The sequence below is a fragment of the Pan troglodytes genome, chromosome 3 (genome assembly GCF_028858775.2).
Source record: "Pan troglodytes isolate AG18354 chromosome 3, NHGRI_mPanTro3-v2.0_pri, whole genome shotgun sequence".
In the NCBI taxonomy this organism is placed as follows: Eukaryota; Metazoa; Chordata; class Mammalia; order Primates; family Hominidae; genus Pan; species Pan troglodytes.
In genome coordinates, this window is record NC_072401.2 from 63,270,369 (window position 1) to 63,294,794 (window position 24,426).

At 33.6% G+C, this 24,426-nt stretch overlaps 1 long non-coding RNA gene across 1 annotated transcript in view; it reads left to right on the top strand.

The window, feature by feature from the left end:
* LOC129143736 (uncharacterized) overlaps positions 1-17,937 on the top strand; it is a 72,850-nt gene extending 54,913 nt beyond the window's left edge. Inside the window, exon 3 of the long non-coding RNA XR_008547532.1 lies at positions 16,500-17,937. This is a non-coding gene — a long non-coding RNA (uncharacterized LOC129143736). The remainder of the gene's footprint in view (positions 1-16,499) is intronic.
* The last annotated feature ends 6,489 nt before the right edge of the window (positions 17,938-24,426 follow it).

Sequence of the window (24,426 nt, forward strand, 5' to 3'; positions counted from 1 at the left end):
GCATGATACATGGGAGAGCAAGGTGGGACGAGGGAAGAAGAAATGAGTGGGAAGTCTTAGACTGTGGCATCATTCCAAAGAAAGTGTTGTAAGCCTGCTGGGAAGTCCTTTAACCAAAGTTTCCTGTTAGGGGATTCCATATACTGCAGTAATGGCCCTACACTAATATCCTCAACCATGCTCAATTATCAACTTGGAGAAAGCTGGAGGGAAGTGAGGCATTATTGAAAACAGGGTGGTGGATCCAGTGGGGCAATCAATCAATGCTTTTTCCCAGAGCAGGATATCATAGTGGTGTATCTTTATAGTTCCAAATTATTATATTTTAAAACTTGTACTATCAACAAGTTGAGTCATCTAAAAATAAGTTATGCCTTAAATATCTTTCCTTCTTTTAAGACTTTAAGTTCCCTCTGGGTATGACATATGGCCTATTACTCTTTTCCCAATGCCTTATAAAGAGATGCTTTAGAAATACTAGGTATTAAGTCCATCTACTCAAAATGAGCCCAGATCAAGAGAAAACAGTTTATCCAAACATCTTGAGAACTTAGAGGTGGAAGAAGACTACCTGCCATAATATAACAGACTCAGGTAGAAGACCATAGTCCTTGACAAACTTGGTCTTTGTAAAAGTATAATTTTCAAAAGAGTAAAATTACAACTCTCATGCAAATATAAAACAAAGACATGGCAAAGATTTCATTCAATTTATTAATAGATGAGAAAACAAGTAGAAATTTATAACTGGTTCAAAAAGTATTTGAGAAACTAGCATATTTATAAAAGGAGAAAATTGTTGAGTTAGAATCAAAACTGATTAAAAGAGCCATAAGCCTTTGGGTTTATGTGTTCCACACAGAAATCATGTATATCTTTATCATAAAAAAGTCTGTAAGTTAACAAATAATTTTACCAAGTTTAGAACATTTAATAATGAGTAAAACTTAGGAACTTCATATTTTCATTACATAACTTTTGAATGGCCATTGTCTCTACATTTCTTTTAATGGACATGCTTCCAATCTTATTTTGCCTTAGTTCTAAATTTTAAATAAATTTTATGTCACATTGGGACTGTAGGTCTAAAAGTTAAAATTGTTGCATCAAAACAATAAAGAAGTCCAGACACCCATTTAACTTTAACCATCCCAAATATTCATTTTAGTTGTATGTAGTAAATTTTATAAGAGTTGTAATACATGGGAAATTTTCTTATTGTATATATCCCCAAGATTACACATATGTGGAAAATATTTCTGTCTTATTTGGGAAGAATTCTATTACAGAAATTAAAGTTTTGGTTTTGTAAGCAGATATAGCTTGTCTTTGTGTCCCTACCCAAATCTCAGGTCAAATTGTAATCCCCATGTGTTGGGGGAGGGACCTGGTGTAAAGTGATTGGATCCTGGGGGCAGTTTCCCCATGCTGATCTCTTCATTGTGAGTTCTCATGAGATCTGATGGTTTAAACGTGTGTGGCAGTTCCCCCCTTGCCCTCTGTCTTTCCTGCTCCACCATATGAAGATGGTACCTACTTCCCCTTCCCCTTCTGCCATGACTGTAAGTTTCCTGAGGCCTCCCAGTCACACTTGCCGTTAAGCCTGAGGTACTGTGAGTCAATTAAACCTGTTTTCTTCATAAATTACCCAGCCTCAGGTAGTTTTTTATAGCAGTGTGAGAACAGACTAATACAAATACCGATACGTAGAGAAAATGAAATCAAATCTCTGAGCATGCAGCTGTGTGATATATATTTCTAAAGTATAATCATGTTGAATGTTATCTGATTGATGACTTACAAGTTTCTTATTGTTTCTTCTGTGTAATGTCTCTTCATATTCTTTTACGATTTTTCTACTGGGTTATTTTTTATTGACTTATAGGAATTATTTATGTAAATATGTTGGTTTTATGTGCTGAAACCACAATTTGCCTGTTTATGATTTTTTATTTTTTTCTTGAGACAGAGTCTCAGCCTCTCTGTCGCCCAGGTTGGAGTGCAGTGGTGTGATCTTGGCTCACTGCAACCTCCGCCTCCTGGTTTCAAGTGATTCTCCTGCCTCAGCCTCCCGAGTAGCTGAGACTACAGGTATCCATCACCATGCCCAGTTAATTTTTGTATTTTTAGTAGAGACGGGATTTCACCATATTGGCGAGGCTGGGGTCGGACTCCTGACCTTGTGATCCACCTGCCTTGGCCTCCCAAAGTGCTAGGATTACAGGCGTGAGCCATCGTGCTTGGCCCCTGTTTATGATTTTTACCTCTGGCTATCTTTAAGGTACCTTTATTTATTTATATTTTCATAAATTTAGGGGGTAGAAGTATGTTTTGTTACATGGATATATTGTGTAGCGGCAAAGTCTGGGATTTTAGTGTACCCATCATTCAAATAGTGTATATTGTACCCAACAGGTAATTTTTCATCACTCATTCCCTTCAACTTCCTACCTTTTGGAGTCTTCCAGGTCAATTATTCCATTTTGCACGTCCATGTGTACCCATTGTTTAGTTCCCATTTGTGAGAACATGTGGTATTTGGCTTTCTGTTTGAATTATTTCACTCAGGATAATGGCCTCTAGTTCCATCCATGTCGCTGCAAAATGCATGATTTCATTCATTTTTATGAATGAGTAGTATTCCATGGTATGTGTGTGTGTGTATGTATATATGTACATATATACATATATGTACATATATACACACACTATGTATATATATACACACAAATATATATACGTATATATACGTATATATACACACATACATATATATATATACACACACTACATTTTCTTTATCAGATCATCTGTTGATGAACACTTAGATTGATTACATGTCTTTGGTGTTGTCAATTGCGATGCTATAAACATATAAGGGAAGAGGTCTTTTTTAAAATATAATAATTTGTTTTCCTTTGGATATATATCCAGTAGTAGAACTGCTAGATCCAATGGTAGTTCTATTTTTATCTCTTTGAGAAATCTCCATACTCTTTCCATAGAGGTTGTACTAATTTTACATTCCCAACAACAGTGTATAAGCATTCCCTTTTCTCTCTAACATCTGTAGTTTTTTACTTTTTAATAATAGCCATTCTGAGTGGTGTAAGATGGTTTCTCATTTGGATTTGATTTGCATTTCTTTGATTGGCCATGTAGAGCACTTTTTCATATTTATTGGCTGCTTCTATATCTTCTTTTGAAAAATGTCTGTTCATGTCTTCTGCACAATTTCGATGGGGTTATTTTTTCATCTTGAGTTTTTTGAGTTCCTTGTAGATTCTGGATATTAGTTCTCTGATGGATCCATAGTTTGCAAATATTTTCTCCCATTCTGTAGGTTTTCTCTTTACTCTATTGGTTACTTCTGTTGCTGTGCAGAAGATGTTTGGTTTAATTAAGTTTCTTTTGTCTGTTTTTGGTTTGATTTGCATTTGCTTGTGATGTCTTAGACATTTTTTGCCTATGCCAATGCCCACAGAAGTTTTTCCTAGGTTTTCTTTCAGGAGTTTTATAGTTTTAGAACTTATAGTTGTCTTTAATCCATGTTGACTTAACTTTTGTAATGGTGAGAGATAGGAGTCCAGTTTTATTCTTCTGCTTGTGGCTATACAGTTTTCTCAGCACCATTTATTAAATAGTGTGTCCTTTCCACTGTATATTTTTTTTGACTTTACCAATGATCAGTTGGTGTAGGTAGATGACTTTATTTTGGGGGTCTCTATTCTGTTGCATTATGTGTCTATTTTTATACCAATACCATGTGTTTTGGTTACTATAGCCTTGTAGTATATATTGAAGTTGGGTAATGTAAATGTTTCCCACCTTCTTCTTTTTGCATAGTATTGATTTGTCTACTCAGTCTTTTTTTTTCTTCGTTCTATATGAACTTTAGAATTGTATTTTCTAATTCTGTGAAAAAAATGACATTGGTAATTTGATAGAGACTGCATTGAATCTGGAGCTTGCTTTGAGTAGTGTCATCATTTTAACAATATTGATTCTTCCAGTCAATGAACATGGGATGTTTTTCTATTTGTGTGTGCCATCTATGATTTCTTTCATCAGCGTTTTGTAGTTCTCCTTGTAGATATCTTTTACCTCCTTAATTAAATTGGTTCGTAGGTATTTTATTTTTTGTGGCTATTGTAAATAGGATTGAGTTCTTGATTTGGTTCTCAGCTTGAACTTTATTGGTATATAGAAATGCTACTGATTTTGTATGTTGATTTTTGTATTCTGAAGCTTTGTTGAAGCTATTTATCAAGTCTAGGAGTCTTTTGGAGGGGATCTTCAATTTCTCCGTGTTTGCTAAGATTATATCATCAGCAAACAGAGATAATTTGCATCCTCTTTTCCAATTCTGGTGTGTTTTATTTCTTTCTCTTATCTGATCTATCTAGGACTTTCAGTACTATGTTGAATAGGAGTAGTGAAAATTGACATACTTGTCATGTTCCAGTTCTTCAGGGGAATGCTTTCAACTTTTCCCTGTACAATAGGATGTAGGTTGTGAGTTTATCATTGCCTTTATTATTTTGAGGTGTGTCCCTTCTATGCTTAGTTTGAGGATTCTCTTCATGAAGGGAGACTGGATTTTATTGAGTCCTTTCTCTGAATTCATTGAGATTATCATATAATTTTGTATTTAATTCTGTTTATGTGGTGAATCACAGATGCTGATTTGCATATATTGAACCATGCTTATATTCCTTGAATAAAACACACTTGATTGTGGTGTATTATCTTTTTGAGGTGTTGTAGGATTCGGTTTGCTAGTATTTTATTGAGGATTTTTGGAATCTATGTTCATCAGGAATATTGGCCTATTGTGTGTGTGTGTGTGTGTGTGTGTGTGTGTGTGTGTGTGTCTTTTCTTGGCTTCGGTCTCAGGATGATACTGGCTTTGTAGGGAGTTAGGGAGGTTTCTCTCCTTCTCAATGTTTTTCTTCTTTAGAGATAAAAAAAAAACTTAGATAATACAGTGGTTTCTGAACATCCAAAATTCAATCCTGCATAGTAAAATCTTACTCTTTGTTGTTTAATTTATCTTGATAAATGGTAGTAAATTTTATTCTTAGGACAGTGATAATCAGAAAAAGATTAATAAGCACTGCTTTTGATAAATAGATATTCTTAAATCTAAAATATTCAAATTTATCAATTGTTACTTTATTGTCAATATAAACCCAATGTCATAAAAATATCATATATTATCTTTTATAAATATTTAAGGTATTTCCTGCATTAAGTTTTGAATCCACTTAGACTCTCTTTACTGGTATGATGTGTGGTGGGTATCCTTTTAAACGTTTTCAACACAAATAACCAATTGGCCCAGTATCATTATCAAATGGTTTCCTTTCCTACTGATTTGTAATGTCAGGTTTATTGTCAATCATTTCTACATCAGAAGGTATGTTTCTGGTCTTTCTATTTCCTTTTGTTAGTTGGTGTGTCTAACTTTTTACACTACCATATTGTTTTAATTACCATAGCTAAATTTGAAGGGTAGATATGTTGTAGCAAAAATGTATTCCAACTTTGTCCTTCTGTTCTAAGATATGTGTCTTATGATTACTGCTCTTATATCTATGTCTTGTGATCAATTTATTAATTGACTTCCACAGCAGACAACAAACATATTGAAATTTTTACTGGGAATACATTGACTGCATAAATTGCTTTTGGGGCAACTTTTATCTTCATGATATTGAGACTTTCTGTTTAAGACCCTAGTGTCACTATGTGTTCTTTATAGTCAGTCAGTAAAGTTTTATGAGTTGCCCCATAAAATGCTTGCACATCATTATTTTAGATGTATCCCTTGATACTTTATATTCTATTTTACTATTGAAAATGATTTTTCTATGCAGATAAGCATACTATCTGCAAATAATGAGAATCTTGCTTCTTGAAATTAATATAGGTGAATTTGTGTATGTGTGAGTATGTGAGTGTGTACTATTTTTGTCTTATGCAAGACTGTACTGGTCCTTCAGTACAATATTGAAAGAGTGATGAATGGGGAATTTTTCTATTCATATAACACACATTTTTATCATGCTTTCTATAAACCAAGAAGTGTTCTAAACCTTACAGTTTTAGCTAATTTTAATGTCATAAATTCCTTGAGTTGGGCATTACTGTTATGCTGTTATTTAATAGATGAGGAAAATGAAACATAGACACTTTACCAAGTGTTCTCAAGTTTACTTCATTAGTAAATGAAAGAATTAAGATTCAAATTCAGACATCTGACTTGTAAGTCCACTATGTAATAATGCTTCCACTTGTGCTTTATCCAAAAGGGAAATTCTTAGTATTTTATCTGCTATAATTCTGTTTTGTTTTGTTTTGAGACAGGATCTTGCTATGTCATCCAGGAGGGAGTGCAGGGCACAATCATAGGTCACTGTAACATTGAACTCCTGAGCTTAAGCAATCCTCTCACCTTAGCCTCCTGAGTAAGCTAGGACTACAGAGGTGTGTCACCACACAAAACTAATTTTTAATTTTTGTGAAATAGAGATAGTGTCTTGCCACGTTGTCCAGGCTGGCCTTGAACTTCTGACCTCAAGTATTCCTCCAAACTTGGCTTCCCGAAGCACTGGGATTACAGGCATGAGCCACCATGCTCCACCATGTGAAAGTTTTTATAGATATAATTTATTAGGACAGAGTTATCCTCTGTAAATTTAACAAGTGGTTTTTTTTTTCCCTTGAATATTGAAACTTATCAAATGCCTTTCCTGCATAGATAGAGATAGTAACATACCTTTAAAAATATGTGACTTACATTAATAAATTTTATCATACTAAACCATTCAGGTATTCCTGAAATAAATGCTATATGGTCATAATAATTTTAAAACATTGTTGGATTAAGTTTGCTAATAATTTTATACAATTTTAAAAGTATCTGTTCACGCATGACAGTGGTCTCTAATTTTTTGTTTTTATGCTCTTATATGAAATTATGCTAGACTAATAAAACATAATGGAGACCATTTTCATTTTTACTTTTCTTCGGAAAATCACCACATAAACGTTTAAAATTGTTTGTTTTTTTAAGTATTTGATAAGTTTTTTTCTATAGATACATTTTGGCCTACTGTTTTCTCTGCAGAAAGATTTTGAAAACCGATTCAATTAGTTTAATGATTTTATGACTATTGAAGTTTTCAGTTTCTTATATCCATTTGAGAAATTATCTATTTCTAGATATTATGTAATTCTTTTAAATTTTTAAATAACTTAAATTTATTAGCAAATTTCCTTATTTTTTGTTTATTTCCCTCAACATATAGAGTTAGTTTTCTTATTTCCATCTTAATTCATCTGTGTTTTCCTCATTTTTAAAATTTTCCTAGAGCTTCGACTGTTTTGTTAGTTTCCTCAGAGAACTCACTGTTAATTTTTTAATATTTTAATTTTATGTTTATTCTATATTTTTGATTCTATAATTAGATTGATTTATGATTGAAAATTTATTATTTATTTTCTTTTACTTCTTTTTTTATTCATTGTACTTCATCCTCCAGATTTGCATGCATTTTAAGCCTTTCATTTTTATTGTATTTATGCCTAGAAATTCCCTTCTACCACTTTAGAAACATCCACACATTAATAAGTGAATTTCATTTTTATTTATTCCTATTTTTCAATTCTTATTATAACTGCTTTTTATATTGAAAAGTCAGGAAACAACAGGTGCTGGAGAGGATGTGGAGAAATAGGAACACTTTTACACTGTTAATGGGACTGTAAACTAGTTCAACCATTGTGGAAGTCAGTGTGGTGATTCGTCAGGGATCTAGAACTAGAAATACCATTTGACCCAGCCATCCCATTACTGGGTATATACCCAAAGGATTATAAATCATGCTGCTGTAAAGACACATGCACACATATGTTTATTGTCGCACTATTCACAATAGCAAAGACTTGGAACCAACCCAAATGTCCAACAGTGATAGACTGGATTAAGAAAATATGGCACATATACACCAGGGAATACTATGCAGCCATAAAAAATGATGAGTTCATGTCCTTTGTAGGGACATGGATGAAGCTGGAAACCATCATTCTCAGCAAACTACCGCAAGGACAAAAAACCAAACACTGCATGTTTTCACTCATAAGTGGGAATTGAACAATGAGAACACATGGACACAGGAAGGGGAACATCACACACCGGGGCCTGTTGTGGGGTGGGGGGAGGGGGGAGGCATAGCATTAGGAGATACACTTAATGTAAATGATGAGTTAATGGGTGCAGCACACCAACATGGCACATGTATACATATGTAACAAACCTGCACATTGTGCACATGTACCCTAAAACTTAAAGTATAATAAAAAAAAAGAAATTGTAAAATTGTAAAAGTATCTGTTCATGCATGACAGTGGTCTCTAATTTTTTGTTTTTATGCTCTTATATGAAATTATGCTAGACTAATAAAATATAATGGAGAGCATTTTCATTTTTACTTTACTTTTACTTTTACATTGTGGAGAGATATAGAAATAATAAAATATTTGAAATAAAAAAGAATTACGTTTTTTAATCAAACATGTATTTCACATTCTCTTCTTTGAAGGTATTTGAAAGAAACATTTTCCCAGTCTACCAAAGCCAAGAATAAGACCAGTATCTCTCTTTACTTTCTCCTTTTCGTGTCCCAAGTTCATGTAGAAGTCTCTCATTAGGCTCCTGACCGTGAGAAGGTCCTGTGTTCTCTCTTGCTCTCAAATCCTGTGTAACTGTCACAGAAGATGTTCAGTTACTTCACATTGTGGCTTAAACCTTTCGGATGAAAGCTTGCTTTTGTGCTTTTCTATTTATCTGGAGTGTTTTTTGTTTCCTCCTCATTTTATTCTCTGTAGATTTTTTCTGTTGTTCTAGATCAGCAGTGTATATTATTTTAAAAGGTTCTACAGTTGTGCTGGTTATCTAGTTTGCCATATTGCTAAACGATGACACTAAACAAAATTAGATTTATTAATATGTTATAATGAACATAAAACATACCTTAAACCTTTGTATTAAAAATATATTTACGGTAAGAAATTGTACATCATCTCATGGCACACAAGTCCAGTAAAAACTACTAATTTTCCTTAAATTTAGTGGCTTCTTTAAAAACCGACTTTAGATTGTTGAGAAAAAAGTATGCCCTCAATTTGATAACCACATTTATGCAGCATCAACTTCTATTCTGGATGAACTCCTTGGTAACAATGGGATTTTATTTGTTTTTATAGAACTATAGGGTCAACCTATACAGTTCATATTCATTTTCTTTAATAATTTTGTTTTGGTTTTAGGGCCTATGAGAGTTCTTCATTCTGCCTCAAACAACACAAAAATTCATTTCCAAACAGGACTTTTCCTTGGTTGTCCCAAATCTTCGGAAAAATTTTGTTACTGACCTAGTTCTAATGCATACTCCTATCTGAGACTGCTGCAAAAAATTTTTACATTGTGTAGACTTCGAGTTGAAAATGTTCTCTGTGACATAAATGTACCTATTGCCTTATTGTTTGTTTTTTAATAAAAAGCATCAAACAAAGGCGAACCATAGGGACAATTTAGTTTATGAATTTTATTTCCTTTAATAGCATCTTCAATTTCTTTTTAAACATATGTATCAGAATAAATACAATTTAATGGCATGTTTTAAACTATGCTTCAATGTCCTGATCTGTGGGTTGTTAAAAGGTGTAACGTAACATAGTTCTTCATAATAAAGTAATTTTGAGAACTACTGGATTAAACAAAATTGAACAAGTCACTTTACTAAAGACTTTACTAAAGGACTTCACTTACACGTTAATTTTTTTTTTTTTTTTTTTTTGAGATAGAGTCTCACTCTGTCAGCAGGCTGGAGTGTAGTGGCGTGACCTTGACTCACTGCAACCTCCACCTCACAGGTTCAAGCTATTCTCCTGCCTCAGCCTCCTGAGTAGTTGGGACTACAGGTGCATGCCACCACACCCAGCTAATTTTTGTATTTTTAGTAGAGACGGGGCTTCACCGTGTTGGCCAGGATGGTCTTGATCTCTTGACCTTGTGATTCACCTGCCTCAGCCTCCCAAAGTGCTGGGATTACGTGGGGTTATGTGAGCCACCATGCCCGGCCTACACTTTATTATTTTAATACTCATTCTAAAACTTTAAGAAGGAACACATTTGACCTTATTTGATCAAACACACATTTACCTTAGAGTAACATGCTTATATCTCAAAGTAACAAAACATTATCTGGTTTCTAGTTTATTACTAAGCTTCCCAAATTGTAGGTTGAAGGGAGGGGCGGCGGGGTGGGTACAAATATAAAAACAATTATAAATAGCAAAAGCAATAGGTATAGTTTTTAAGAATATTCAACTACAGATAAAATTAATATAAATATTATCATAATTGAGATAATTTTTCATAATGGGTCCTATTATTGAAAACTATTATTAAGAATTGCAGTGTCTGGACTGACCACAGAGAAACTTGAAGTGCTGGATTTCTACTCTCTTATCAGTAAGATGAGCCTGAGACACCTGGATCAACCACATTGTAACAATTAGCCTAAGAAGGCACTGTGAGTGTGAATATAAAAAATGTTTTGAATAGGGTAGTAGATTTTTTTATGGGGGGAGGTGGCTCGTAAGCGCCTAAAAATAAAATGACTGTATAATTGTCTAATTGATAGTGCCATCAAGAACATTTATGAAAATGGAAGGAGTACTATTAATGTCAGGTTTTTTTTTTTATAATAGCTGCTCTAACAGGTGTGGAGTGATATCTTATTATGTTTTTCTATTTTTGTTTTTGTTTGAGATGGAGTCTCATTCTGTCACCCAGGCTGGAGTGCAGTGGCGTGATCTCGACTCACTGCAACCTCCACCTCCTGGGTTAAAGCAATTCTCCTGCCTTAGCCTCCCAAGTAGCTGGGACTACAAGTACCAGCCACCACGCCTGGCTCATTTTTTTGTATTTTTAGTAGAGACAGGGTTCCTTCATGTTGGCCAGGCTGTTCTTGAACTACTGACCTCAAGTGATACGCCCACCTCGGCCGCCCAAAGTGCTGGGATTACAGGCATGAGCCACCGCTCCCTGCTGAGCTTTTTTAAAAAAAGTTCCCGTTGACAATTTAAATGTCTTCTCTGTAAAAATATTCATATCCTTTGTTCTCCAATTGAGTAATTTCTTTACTTACTATTAATTTGCTTGAGATCCTTAAATATTTTGGATATTAACCCCTTATCAAAAAGATGAAAGGTAACAAATGTTGGAGATGATATGGAGAAAACAGAACTTTTATAAATCATTGGTGGGAATGTAAATTAGTACAGCCGTATGGAAAACAGCATAGAGGTTCCCCAAATTAAAAATGGAAACTGCCATATGATTCAGCTGGTGGGTATGTATCCATATAAATGAAATTTGTATAATAGTGATAAAATATCTGTACTCCCGCATTCATTGCAGTAGTATACACAGTAGCCAAACAATGGAAACAACCTAAGTGTTCATCACCGAATAAATGGATCAAGAAAATGTGGCATGTATAAACAACATAATCCTATTCAGCCTTAAAATAGAACAGAATTATGTTATTTGTGACAACATGGATGAATCTGGAGAACATTATGTTAAATAAAATAAGTCAGACACAAAAAGACAAATACTGCATGATCTGACTTACATGTAGAATCTGAAAAAGTTAAACATAAAAACAGCGTAGAATGGTAGTTACCAGAAGCCTGGGAAGAGTGAGGAATTGGGGAGATGTTGGTCAAGGACACAAAATTTCAGTTTAACAGAGAAATAAGTTCAAGAGATCTATTGTACATTATGATGTCATATTTAATAACTATATATATATTTAAATTGCTAAGAGAGTAGATAAAAAAACAGTTATGCCAAGGTAACAGGTAAAATGAAATTCTTCTTGCAAACTTTCGGAAAAATAGGTTTCAAATGGAAACTTTAGGAGAAAATCAGAATATAGCAATGTTGTAAATTTTCGTTGAATTTTGTTGTTGTTGTTGGGAAATTCAGAGAAAATATGTTTTCTCTGTTGTGTTTAGCATATCAAGATTTTAGAGGTAACTGTAAGGTTTGAAAGTTTTCAGAACATGCCACCCCAAAAGTATGTTGCTGTGGCATATTAACTATCGGAAAAAGAAAATGTGTAAGAAGAACATTCTGATTCCCCTTTTCTTCTTAAAGACGAGATGAAGTTCCCATGTCAGTGCTTCCCTCCCCATACAAGGAGAAAAAAAGCATTCTTATCAAGGACAGTGTTAAAAACAAGATAATTCTGCATAAAGAGACCTTCTTAAAGTCATTTTTATCACCGTTTAGGCTCCCAATATATTTTAGTTTTCCACAATTGTCTTTCTTGGTTCAACTTAGTATAAAAGCATTTCAGTTCGGCCAGATTTTGGGGTATTTATTTTCCATTGGAGGCACCTATGTAGATGTAAAAATCTGTGTGCTTCTCATCTATTAGTCTATTTTATGCCAAATTAATTCTCAGGTCCATCTGGAGATCAGAAGAGAGTAGAAGTAAAGATTTTTTTTCCCCTAAAACTCCTCAGAATTGTCAGATTTAGTCTTTTGATTGAAGAACAAAAAACAGAGAGACCTTGGGAATGGCAATAACTGTTTAAATATAATACCAAAGGCACAATGCATGAGACAAAGAATTGCTAAGCTGGACTTCATTAAAATTCAAACTTCACAGACTGAAAGAAAATATTTATAAAATACACATCTAATAAGGGACTGTTTCCCAAAATATACAAACAACTATTAAAACTTCAGAATAGAAAGGAACAACTCAACAAACGGTCCAAAAACCTTACCAGATACATCACCAAAGAAGATGTACAGATGGCAAAAAGGCATAGATGTCCACATCATATATCATTAGGGAAATGCAAATTAAAATGATGAGATGTCACTATACACCTATTAGAATGACCAAAATCCAGAACACTGACAACACCAAATATTGGTGAGAATGTGGAACAATGGTACCTTTCATTCATTGCTGTTGGGAATACAAAGTGGTATAGCCACTTTGGCAGAGAGTTTGGTGGTTTTTTTACAAAACTAAACATAATCTTACTACATGACACAGCAATCAAGCTCCTTTGTTTTTACCCAAAAGAGTGAAAAAATTATGTCCACACAAATACCTGCACATAGATGTTTGTACTAGCTTTATTCATAATGACCAAAACTTGGAAGTACCAAGATGTTATTCAGTAGGTGTATAAATACACTATGCTAAATCCAGACAATGGGATATTATTCAGCACTTTTGTGGCTCTTAAGCCATTACATGAAGGAATTGTAGGTGCATACCACTAAGTAAAATAAGCCAATCTTGAAAGGCCACATCATATATTATTCCAACTACATGACATTCTGGAAAAGGCAAAACTATGGAGACAGTGAAAAGATCTCTGGTTGCCAAGGATTAGGGGAGAGGAATGAATAGGCAGATCACATAAGATGTTTAGGGTAGTAAGAGTACTATATATGTTACTGTAATTATGCCTATATGCCTGTATACATTTGTCCAAACCCACAGAATATACATCAAGTGAATCCTAATGCAAATCATGGACTTGGGTGATTATGATGTGTCCATGTAGGTTCATCAATTATAAAAAATATACCACTCTGATAGGGGATAATGATAATGGGAGATGCTATACATGTGTGGGGGTAGGGAGGATATGGGAACTCTCTGAACTTTTTTTTCAATTTTTCTGTGAATTTCAAACTGCCCTTAAATAGCCTTTAATCATGATAACAACAAAAACCATTTAATGTAAGTGTAAACAAAAAAGCAAAACCAAATCAAATACATACATACATAAGCATACTCCATCAGCCCACTGTATGTGTGCCCTATTGGAAAAGGGGGAGTTGTGGAATGAGGATAGAAACTGGATGATTTACTAATTATATTCACATTATTTCCATTCCAATCTACTCTAGTATCTTATAGAAATTTGCTTATGTCATTTACACAAGAAACACATTTGCATATATTTTAATTTCAGAGCAGTATATTTATCTATAATTATCTTATTTTGTTTTACACTTCCATTATATGGCCTGTGGATTTATGATTTGGGACTTTTTCTGATATTTATCAAGACTCTTCCACGGACTTTGCATGAGCTACACAATTTATTCCTCTAATTCAATCTGTGAAAAATACAATAAAGTATAAGGGGAGGGGTGTGAGGAAGAGAGGCAGATGGCATGAATGATGTATCATTTTTCTGACAAAGAATATAACAAGGATAGAAAATGATACACCGTGAATTCATTGAAGTGACAAAGATTGTAATGAGAATTGGTATGAACATAACCAACTGCATTCTCATTACACTCTGTGGATTGTAATCTTCTCATCGTCCTCAGAGGCTGCACCCATCCTCCACTGACTGATAAGTCTTCTACATAGCTCTACTTCATTTTGCTCTAAAAATATTTTAGATATAAATGGGCCATTAGAGAAGGCAAGTAATAAACATTTCAAAATTGATGCTTGAGTTCTAATTCCAATGACTGGTCAAGAAGAGATTTTATTTGCTGTTATAATATTATATTTGTTGGCACGTTAATAAATGGCAGTATTTCAATCAAAAACTGTCTTTTTTTACCCTGCCAAGTGAAGTCTGATGATTGTCGTTGTTTGCAGCACAGGAAGTAAATAAGAGGTTAGATAAGATAAACAAGTTTGTAAAGAACAAGAGTCCCAGAGGTTTTTTTAAAAAGTATATCATGATATTCTATTCTCATAACAGTATGTTAAACTATGTGGTGATAACCCTAAAATACTATAAAATTTTGACAAATGATAACTTAAAGTATTGACCTATATAATAATATATGCCATAAGCTAATTGTAGAATAAAATGGAAATATGGTCAACTTATTTTCTACAAAAAGATGTGACATAGAGGGGGTTATTCAGTTCTAACAAATTTTGAAATACGCTGTTGTCTTAAAAAAGAAAACAATAATGATGACAATAGCTTCCTTAACTAGTAACATATTAGAAAATATCACCAAACATATTTTAGAATAAAATACTACAAGCATTACCAAAGTAGAAGCAAAGCTTTTATATATTATCTGGTACTGTCCTAACGGTCCAACTCATGAGATAAGTCAAGGAAAAGATATTAGAAATGCAGTCACGGAATAGCATTACTTCAAGGCAACTTATTTTTATCCCACAAAATCAGAATAAACTGGAATAGTACTTACGTTTCAGTAATTTGTCCACTTAAATAGTGATAAATATTTCCTAAATTTTAGTAATAACCAATTAAAATATAATGGTTGTTCACAATGTCAACAAAACTATAAGACTTCTAAAAGGAATAACAAACTATATAAAATAATTATAAGCTGACACTGAGTATTACAAAACAAGTCTTGAATGAAAGTAACACATCGTGTTTTCCAGCTAAAAATTTTGATTAATAATTCAATAGTATACTAGAAACACTTGGCAAATCATTTCTATACCTCACGTGGTAGAACAAATTTTGGAAAGTAGCTAATAAAATTCTACCTGCTCTGCTAGATATGAAATTGTACTTGGAAACTACAATGACTGAAATGAAATGTTATTTAGTACAGAAATAACAGACTGATAAACAAATTAGATGTGAATATAGATTGTGCATATATGAATGTTTGATATATCATAAAACTTGTGTTTCAGAGCTGCAGAAATATAGTTCTTCAATAAATTGCTTTAATACAATTTGGTATCCATATGGAAAATATCATAAAATATTCATATCTTTTATTAATCATAATGTTTCAGTCGTATGTTCAGTATAAATATAAGATTTAAAATTATGAGTGAGTGAGAATAAAATATAACAGAATATATCTTGTAATAATAAGGTAGGGTATTAAAGATGAATCTTTTGTATGGCAAAAGACACTGTTAATAAGAGAAGAAATGTTGGAAAAATGCAAAATGATACCACATTTATCACAAAACAATTTGGTAGATGCTTAAAAGATTAATAATAATATTGTAAGGATGTGGTAAAACTATTATTGTTTGTAGAAATGCAAACTATTTATTGGAGTGTAAACTGACAGTATCTACCTACATTTAACATTTTCCAATTTTAACCCGCCAATTTTGTTTGTAAGTATTTTTCTTATATGTGTATTATCCAAAAATACCCAGATGTCTGTGAAGAATGGAAAAGTTCATGGTAAGGCATACCAGGATGCAATTTTCAAATATAAGAATAAATAAGAATGTTGAAGTTTTTACATATTTAAAGGGTCTGTAATATATATTTAAGTGGTTGGGAGAGGTTAAAAAGAAATGGCAAATATATAAATAATTATTCCATTTTTGTGAAATATATAGTAGAATGTACAATTGATATATACAAATAAGATAATGTATTTTATATACTTTTATTTTTAGGAGCAACGATTTTATAATTAAAAAAAACTGCATGGAAGAAAATTATAAGAAATATTACCCATTCTCTTGGATCTCCTCATGCCACTTCACTGCTAAAAATTTGATTACTTGCGTTACCAACAAGATCTCAAATCTCTTGCTCTCACTTGCAAAACCTTTCATCTTTGGATCATACTACTGCCAATTACCTTATGCCCCTTCAACATGTGTCTATTCTGTTCGATAAACTCACCATGGAAGTTAAGTCTCCATGACTCTGCTGCTGTTATTCCCTCTGCCTGGATTTATCTTACTTTCTGCCTTACATTCAAACACCTTTAGCATTCAAAATCACTTCTAATATCACTGAGACTCTCAAACAGAATTAACAGACCCTCAGGCAAATTATATAGCATATCATACTTGGTTTCATCTGTAAAATGTAAGTATTATGTGAAATAATACCCATAAAATACATATAATAGTTTCTAACATATAGCAGCCACTCAATAAATGTAACTTATCAGTAGCTATCCTTTTTTATGCTTCTGTAACACTTACTATTTCATAGTTGCAATTCTATTTAATTACTCTTTATCTTCTGTTGTATCATAAGCAAACTTTGGGACTTATACAAAGCCTTCTACATTATGCGCCCTCATATTAAATGTTGATTGAATAAACGTATCATCATAGGTAACGTGAGTTTTTATATTAACAAAAAGTTAGTAGAAAATCTATTAATAGTAAAAAATAAAATTATATTCCATATATTAATATTTTTATGATAGTAGGACAAGTTATAGAAATGTATTCTTCCTTGGGAAGAGAAGGTGGTTGATGATTTATCATTTAACTACATTAGAGAAGAACTTCATGTTTTTAACTGGGACCAACCTCCATGTGGTGATATTCTTTCCAGGCATGCATAGCTATCAGGCTCCTGGTCTTTCATCAAATATGTCAACCCTATTCCTTGTTGACATGACAGTAGAAGAATATGGACCTCTACTTGACAGTTAATCTGAAAATGTCTACTCAAGAGATATTTTTTTCTAAGAAAAACTCTCAAATTTATTTATGTGTACTAAATTATACTTGCTATGCTTCGGATGTGTCCCCTCTTGGAGGTGTTGCCAATATGATAGTATTATTAAGCAGTGGGGTCTTTATGCGTTATTAGACCATGAGGGCTCCTCCCTTGTGAATGGGATTAAGGTGCTTACGGTAGTGGCTTCATGCAGTGCTAGGCTATTTTGCCGTTCTGTCTTCCAACATATGAGAACACAGTGTTCCTCCCCTTCAGAAGATTCAGCCCTCACCTGACAAGTGAACCTGCTGGCACCTTGATATTGGACTTCCCACTCCACAGAACTGTGAGAAAATAAATCTGTTCTTTATAAATTACCTGGTTTTAGGTAGTCTGTTATAACAGCACAAAATGGACTATGATGCTTGTGTACCACACTTATGTACAATAAAAAGCTAATAAACAATGAGTTATAGCAAATTGGTAAACAGTTCTTTAATACCCTACACTATATCTATTTTTGGATTTAATTTTAAAATCGTATTGCTGCAAAATGGAACCATAATCTTTTGTCCTTGGGACCTTTTACTTCTCTGCGTTCCCCCAGAATTCAATTGCTTTTAATAGATTGTATTTTGGCATGATGCATCATCCTGCACTGAAGTGTGAAAAAAGAAGCTGCCCTATGTTTCTCCTTACTATAGTCACTGTGAGGATCTTTTTGAGGATATTCATTACATTCATATTCATTACTTGTATGTTTTCTGAGAATGCAAGGAAGTTATTCTTAGGACCCAGGGCATGAGAATCATCATGCTTCACTTGAGTAGCTTGTATATCTACAATTTTATGTATAGTTTAAATCAATAAACTATATGCCTTTTATATCATTTAAGAAAAGATGAGACAAGTTTTTGATCCTTGTGAAGGATTATGAAGAATACATTTTGTCCATAATTATATATTATTATATAAAATATTTTATTTATTTACTTATTTTGAGACAGGGTCTCACCCAAGTAGCTGGGACTACAGGTGTATGCCACCATGTGTGGCTAACTTTCCTATTTTTTTGTAGAGACAAGGTTTTGCCATGGTGCCCAGGCTGGTCTAGAACTCCTGGCCTCAAGCAGTCCTCCTACCTCAGCCTCCAAAAGTGCTGAAATTTCAGGCATAAGTCTGGTTTATATTTTAATACATTTGCTGTAGCTGTTTTACTTCAAGATATTTTCTTGTTACAATTGTGAACCCCGAAAACTTGAGACAGGTCTCTGTTAATTTAGAGAGTTTATTCTGCCAAGGTTGAGGATGCGCTTCCATGACACAGCCTCAGGAAAGTCCTGACGACATATGCCCAAAGTGGTTGGGGCACCGTTTAGTTTTATACATTTTAGGGAGACATGAGACATCAATCAATATATGTAAGAAATACATCGGTTGGGTCTGGAAAGGTGGGACAACTTGAAGCAAATGCAAGAAGACTTGAAGCTGACTGACCTCCTGGTTATAGATAGGTGAGAGAAACGGTTGCATTCCTTTGAGTTTCTGATTAGTCTTTTCAAAGGAGGCCATCAGGTATGCATCTATCTCAGTGAGCAGAGGGGTGACTGTGAATAGAATGAGAGGCAGGTTGGCCCTAAGCAGTTCCCAGCTTGACATTTCCCTTTAGCTTAGTGATTTGGGAGCCCCAAGAATCTTTCACACTGCTGTCTGATTAATTTGAGAATTAAATTCTTTTTGCAAGTCTGACATAATATTTCCATCTAAGCATACATATCAGCAGCATTCATTAAATTTTGGTAGGAATGCATTCTCTCGGTAAAGTAACAGACTTGGAATTTTAAGGAAATCCAATGCCTACAGCATGTCATAAAGCAAGGTCGACAAAAAATTTAAACTAGTATATGAGATGCAATCTCATATTTCTAACAAAAGTTCTTTCATTGTTTACTTTCCCCCCAAAAGAGATGATTTTAATATCATAGCCAAATATTTATTATTATAAAGTGAAATACTGACAAAATCTTGTCATAAATACTATTGTGTATTACCATTTTTATATGCAATATATATATTTTTAAACCCACCCTCTAATAGTAAGATTCTTATTGGATGGGTTCACCTTTTATACGTTATATCTCCTGTAACATATTGCACAGTACCATATAGAGTATTTAATAAATATCTGGGTTGAAAATTCTAGTCAACACTTTTGATATCTCAAGTTCCCACCATAGTCACAGCTAACTGAATGAGAGGTGACAATTGACAGGGGTATTCCTTTGCCCCCTGGAAGATCCTGAGTTTTGAGTAAGACAATTAGACATTCTTTCTGGAAATTTATAAGTAGGACATGGAGCTAATTCCATGTGATAACTGAACTTTTAGCAAGAAGACTTAGGTGCTGAGAATATTTTGAGGGGGAATTATGGGTAAATTTCAGGTCAATTAGAAAAAGAAAATAGGAAAATAGAAAGAAACTGAAAAAAATTATCATATAGCACACAAATGACAATAATAAAAGGGAAAGTTATCCTGATTTCCAATGATGCTTCATTCCTTCTTCTTACCCTTCCTGAGCTTTCTAGTGAATTCCCTATTTGCTCCATCTATTATGACTGGATTTTTGTTTATTGTAAGGCTACTAAAGCATAAGTGAAGCAAAGCAACTCAGAAATACAGGTGAGAGTTCTTCAGGCCAAATCTCTTCAGATTTACTTATATTCTTACTCAACTAATAAAAAGACAAAATAAGAACACGTGTGTAAAGAATTGAGTAAAACAGGTTAGCTCTGGTTTTGTCTTTTGTTTAAAAAGTCAATTAGATTAAAAAATTATTATTGTTTGTGTGGCATGATGTCCTCAAAATATAAAAAAGCAGAAATAAAATGTATTCACTTTTATCCTAACTTGAATAAGCATTGAGTTGATATAACAAAGCAATTACTAAAGCAGCACCAAGTTAAGTGATGTATATTCCATGAATTTTGAAAACAAATTTGGTGAAGTTTGATTCACCCTATTGGAAGGAGAAGCTGGACTTTCCAAACTTTCAGAAAGACTTACGTATAATAATTAAATCAATGAGAAATATTTCTAATTGAAGAGTTTCCTTATCAGTTCTGCTTAGGGCTAGATTCAGGATTTTTAAACTTCAGACTTTTTAAGCAGTAGCTGTGCTTTCATTTCTTGTTTTCTTTTGAACAAAAGCATTAAGCTCAGTATTCCTGTGAGATAAGCAGTTGATGGACTAAATGGATGCAGTGACTCCATCCATACCAGTGGCAGACATGGTAGAAAATTGATTTTATTTATTGGCAAAAGCAAAGTTGCTTTCACATTAATGGCAGACAGATATTTCCCAGAAATACTCTTTGCTTTTGACCTCCTCACCACTGGCTGGCATGTTGATTGCTCACTGGTCAAGGATACAAATAGACCTTGCTGAAGCCTTGGGTTTAGTTTTAAACTAATTTGACCTTGTCAATATTTTTATTTAAAGAACAAACATAGCTAATTTTGAAGCTGCATTTAAATAAAGAGAAATGATTATTGATTTATTTCATTCAAAAACTGAAGAACCATGTCAAAAGACTGTAGTCTGTTACCTCTGTGCAGTCACATCATCACATGGGCTTTGCACAGCTAATTAGTATCTTAATTTACTTTATTGCAGAGAGTGAAATAGCCCAGAAGAGTCTTCCATAAAAACATCTGACAATAAATTTCCCCAAGACCTCTCATTTGTAAAGTAGACATATATAACATGATGAAACACCCTTGTGTTGTCATTTGGGATGTGTAGTTTTTAATGATTCGCTTGTAATTTTATATTGTGGGCAGTAGATTCAAATTCTAAAACAATATTTTAAAAGTGTCTTCCAGAAAAAAAAGGTATATCAATACAATATATCATGCACAGAAATATATCTTATACTTATTTATAAAGGTATTTTAAAACTGGGCTTATAGTTTTATGAGGTTGTGGACATTATTCTTTTGGATATATTTCAGATACTCATAATGTGTAAAACTACAAACAGAATGTTTCACAATAAAATCAGTAATTTTTATTCTATTCTATAATTTTAAAATTATTAGTGTGAATGATAAATATGCACAGAGTACTCTACACAAAAGAAAAAAAATTAGCCGGGCGTGGTGACTCATGCCTGTAATCCCAGCACTCTGGGAGGCCGAGGCGGGCAGATCTCGAGGTCAGGAGATTGAGACCATCCTGACTAACACGGTGAAAACCCGTCTCTACTAAAAACACAAAAAATTAGCCAGGCATGGTGGCGGGCGCCTGTAGTCCCAGCTACTCCTGCTGAGGCAGGAGAATGGCAGGAACCTGGGAGGGAGAGCGTGCAGTGAGCCCAGATTGTGCCACTGCACTCCAGCCTGGGTGACAGAGTGAGACTTCGCCTCAAAAAAAAAGAAAAAATAAAAAAATTTAAAACTCATAATTTGATGTCCAACATATATCAGGAAAGACATTTAATATTATGTTAGAAATATAGATCTGTTCTTGCATGTGTACTGTTAGTGAAGAGGTTAATTAGAAAGGTAAAAACAAAAATTCAAACTTTCTGTGAAATAAAATATAATTTCTATATATCAGTGGACATTATTAACTTTTATGTGATCAACAGTTCTTCTCTACAGCAAATGATCAGATTTCACAGAAGAACTGCCAATATGATACAAGGTATGCACTTTTTATGAAAAGTACACGATTTTCTTTTCATAGTAGGTTATAAATCTTTAGCCTCATTGGTCCAAAATTATTAATGAGAAAAGTGTTCTAGATATCTGAGAGTTAACCTGTTTGCTGGGGTATTCAAAGGCTCAAGAATGGAGGTCCTTAATTTTACCAGTGGGTTTTATACCTTGAAAGGACATACAGTGGCTGAACGTCACTACCTTCAAGAAACCCACTTCACCTATAAAGACACACATAGACGGAAAGTGAAGGGGTGGGAAGGGATAGACCCTTCAACTAGAAACCAAAATCCAAAAGAGGACAGGGAGTAGATATATGCATATGAGACAAAATGTACTACAAATTAAAAACTGTAAAAAAAAAAAGACAAAGAGGGCCACTATATGATGATAAATAGGTCAATTCTATAAGAGATGAAACTGGGGTTGATTGATTGTTCTAAGACGTTTCAGAAGGCTGTTTGGAATATGAGTTAGAAGACTATCAGATAATAGAAGTTTAGTTTTTTTACAGAAAGCTAGAGTGACATCGTGCAGGGATTTTTTTTTTTGTCTCTTAAAAGTTTGTATTTATTCTAGGTATATGGATAAAAATTAAAGACTTTCAGCAGGTGTGCATAATGTGATTTATTTTTATAAAATCATCCTCCTTATTAATAAGAGTAAGAGCAGGGCAAGAATGAAAAGATGGCAATGAAGTTACCCAAGTATCTTGGTATGATAATGGTGGCTTAGACTAGGGGTTCATGGGGAATGATGAGAGGAGGTAGATTAGAGATACCATTTAAAGGTAGACTAGACAGGATTTGATAAATTGATAGTAGAGTATGTGAGAAATGGAGGAATCAAAAATGCCTTCTAGGAGCAAAACAAATTTCCATTTGCTGTAATTTTACCATATAATGTTAGTAGAATTAAATGTACAAAAAGCAAATTGTTTATGTTGAAAAATTGAATAGGCATTATGAATATCCTCATAAATGCCAAATTATGCTGATACCAGTGGAACATCTACTTTGAGATGTAGGTTGTTGATTTAGAAATCAAAACAGAATACTATTATTCTATTGAAAAGATTCATGAGAAAGTCTTCTTTTTGTCCCTAAATATATCCAAAAAGTTTTGCTGGAAAACGTTTAGATTTTACTGGCTTCAGACTCTTTCTTTCAAAGATTCTATCACATTCTAATCCTCAGGACCTTGTAGAGTTTTGTATTGTTGCTGAGGAAACTGCGGTGGAAAGCATACCTGTAACAGACTTGGTGGGTGCTTCAGATTAGCAGTGTTATCAGAAGCAATTAAGGCATTTAACTTATTTCAGTGGGTTTATAAACACTGTGTGCTCCTAAACACTTGAAAACTGTAAAGGTTAAAAAAAAAATCTGGCATCATTTTAGAAAAGTGGAGGCTTCTACTCACAATCCTCTTGTCACTTGAATAGCACTCGATGTACTCAAAATTATAGCTATTACAGAAGAAATTGCAAGTTAAATATAGGAAAGTGTATAAACTATGTTTATCACCAGCACAATGCTAAGCACTAACCCATGTCAATATGACACAATCAGCAAGAGTCACAGAAATTCTGACACCTGTGTCTCATTTGTTTTTTTTTTTCACGTTTTATGTCATAACTATAAATGTAACATTTCACGCAAATGTGGATTTGGTTTTACCACAGCCTTCTGGGTGCCTACTAAGTACCCATTAGTCCCTATGAACATAATTTTGTAGAATGAGCATAATACACAGGGTTTTTTTTGCGGGGGGGTGGTGATACAAGATTGGCCAGGTTATACCAATTGACATTCTTCTGAGCACTCCTTTTTTTTCCGAGTAGCTTATACAGCTAGGAATTAGATCTTAATGTTCACTTGATGACCTTTTGAGTACACAGAATTGGACAGACTGTCTTTTATCTTGAATAGGGAATGCCCCTTCTCTTTATCCAACGGTTTCTTAAAGGTGGCAAGAAAAACAGGGATAATGTGGATAAGTACAATGTATAAAAAGTTAAAAATTCTCAAACTCTTTCAAGTAATATACTTAATTCTCTTTTCCATCAGTGTGTCATAGGAACTGTCAAAAAAGAAGACAATTGACTTTCAATTTCTTTTCTGTTGTAGGTAAACATTATCATGAAAACTGCCTAAAGGCAGGTAGTTGCTGAGTAAGGAACGAATTGGCCCTCATGAT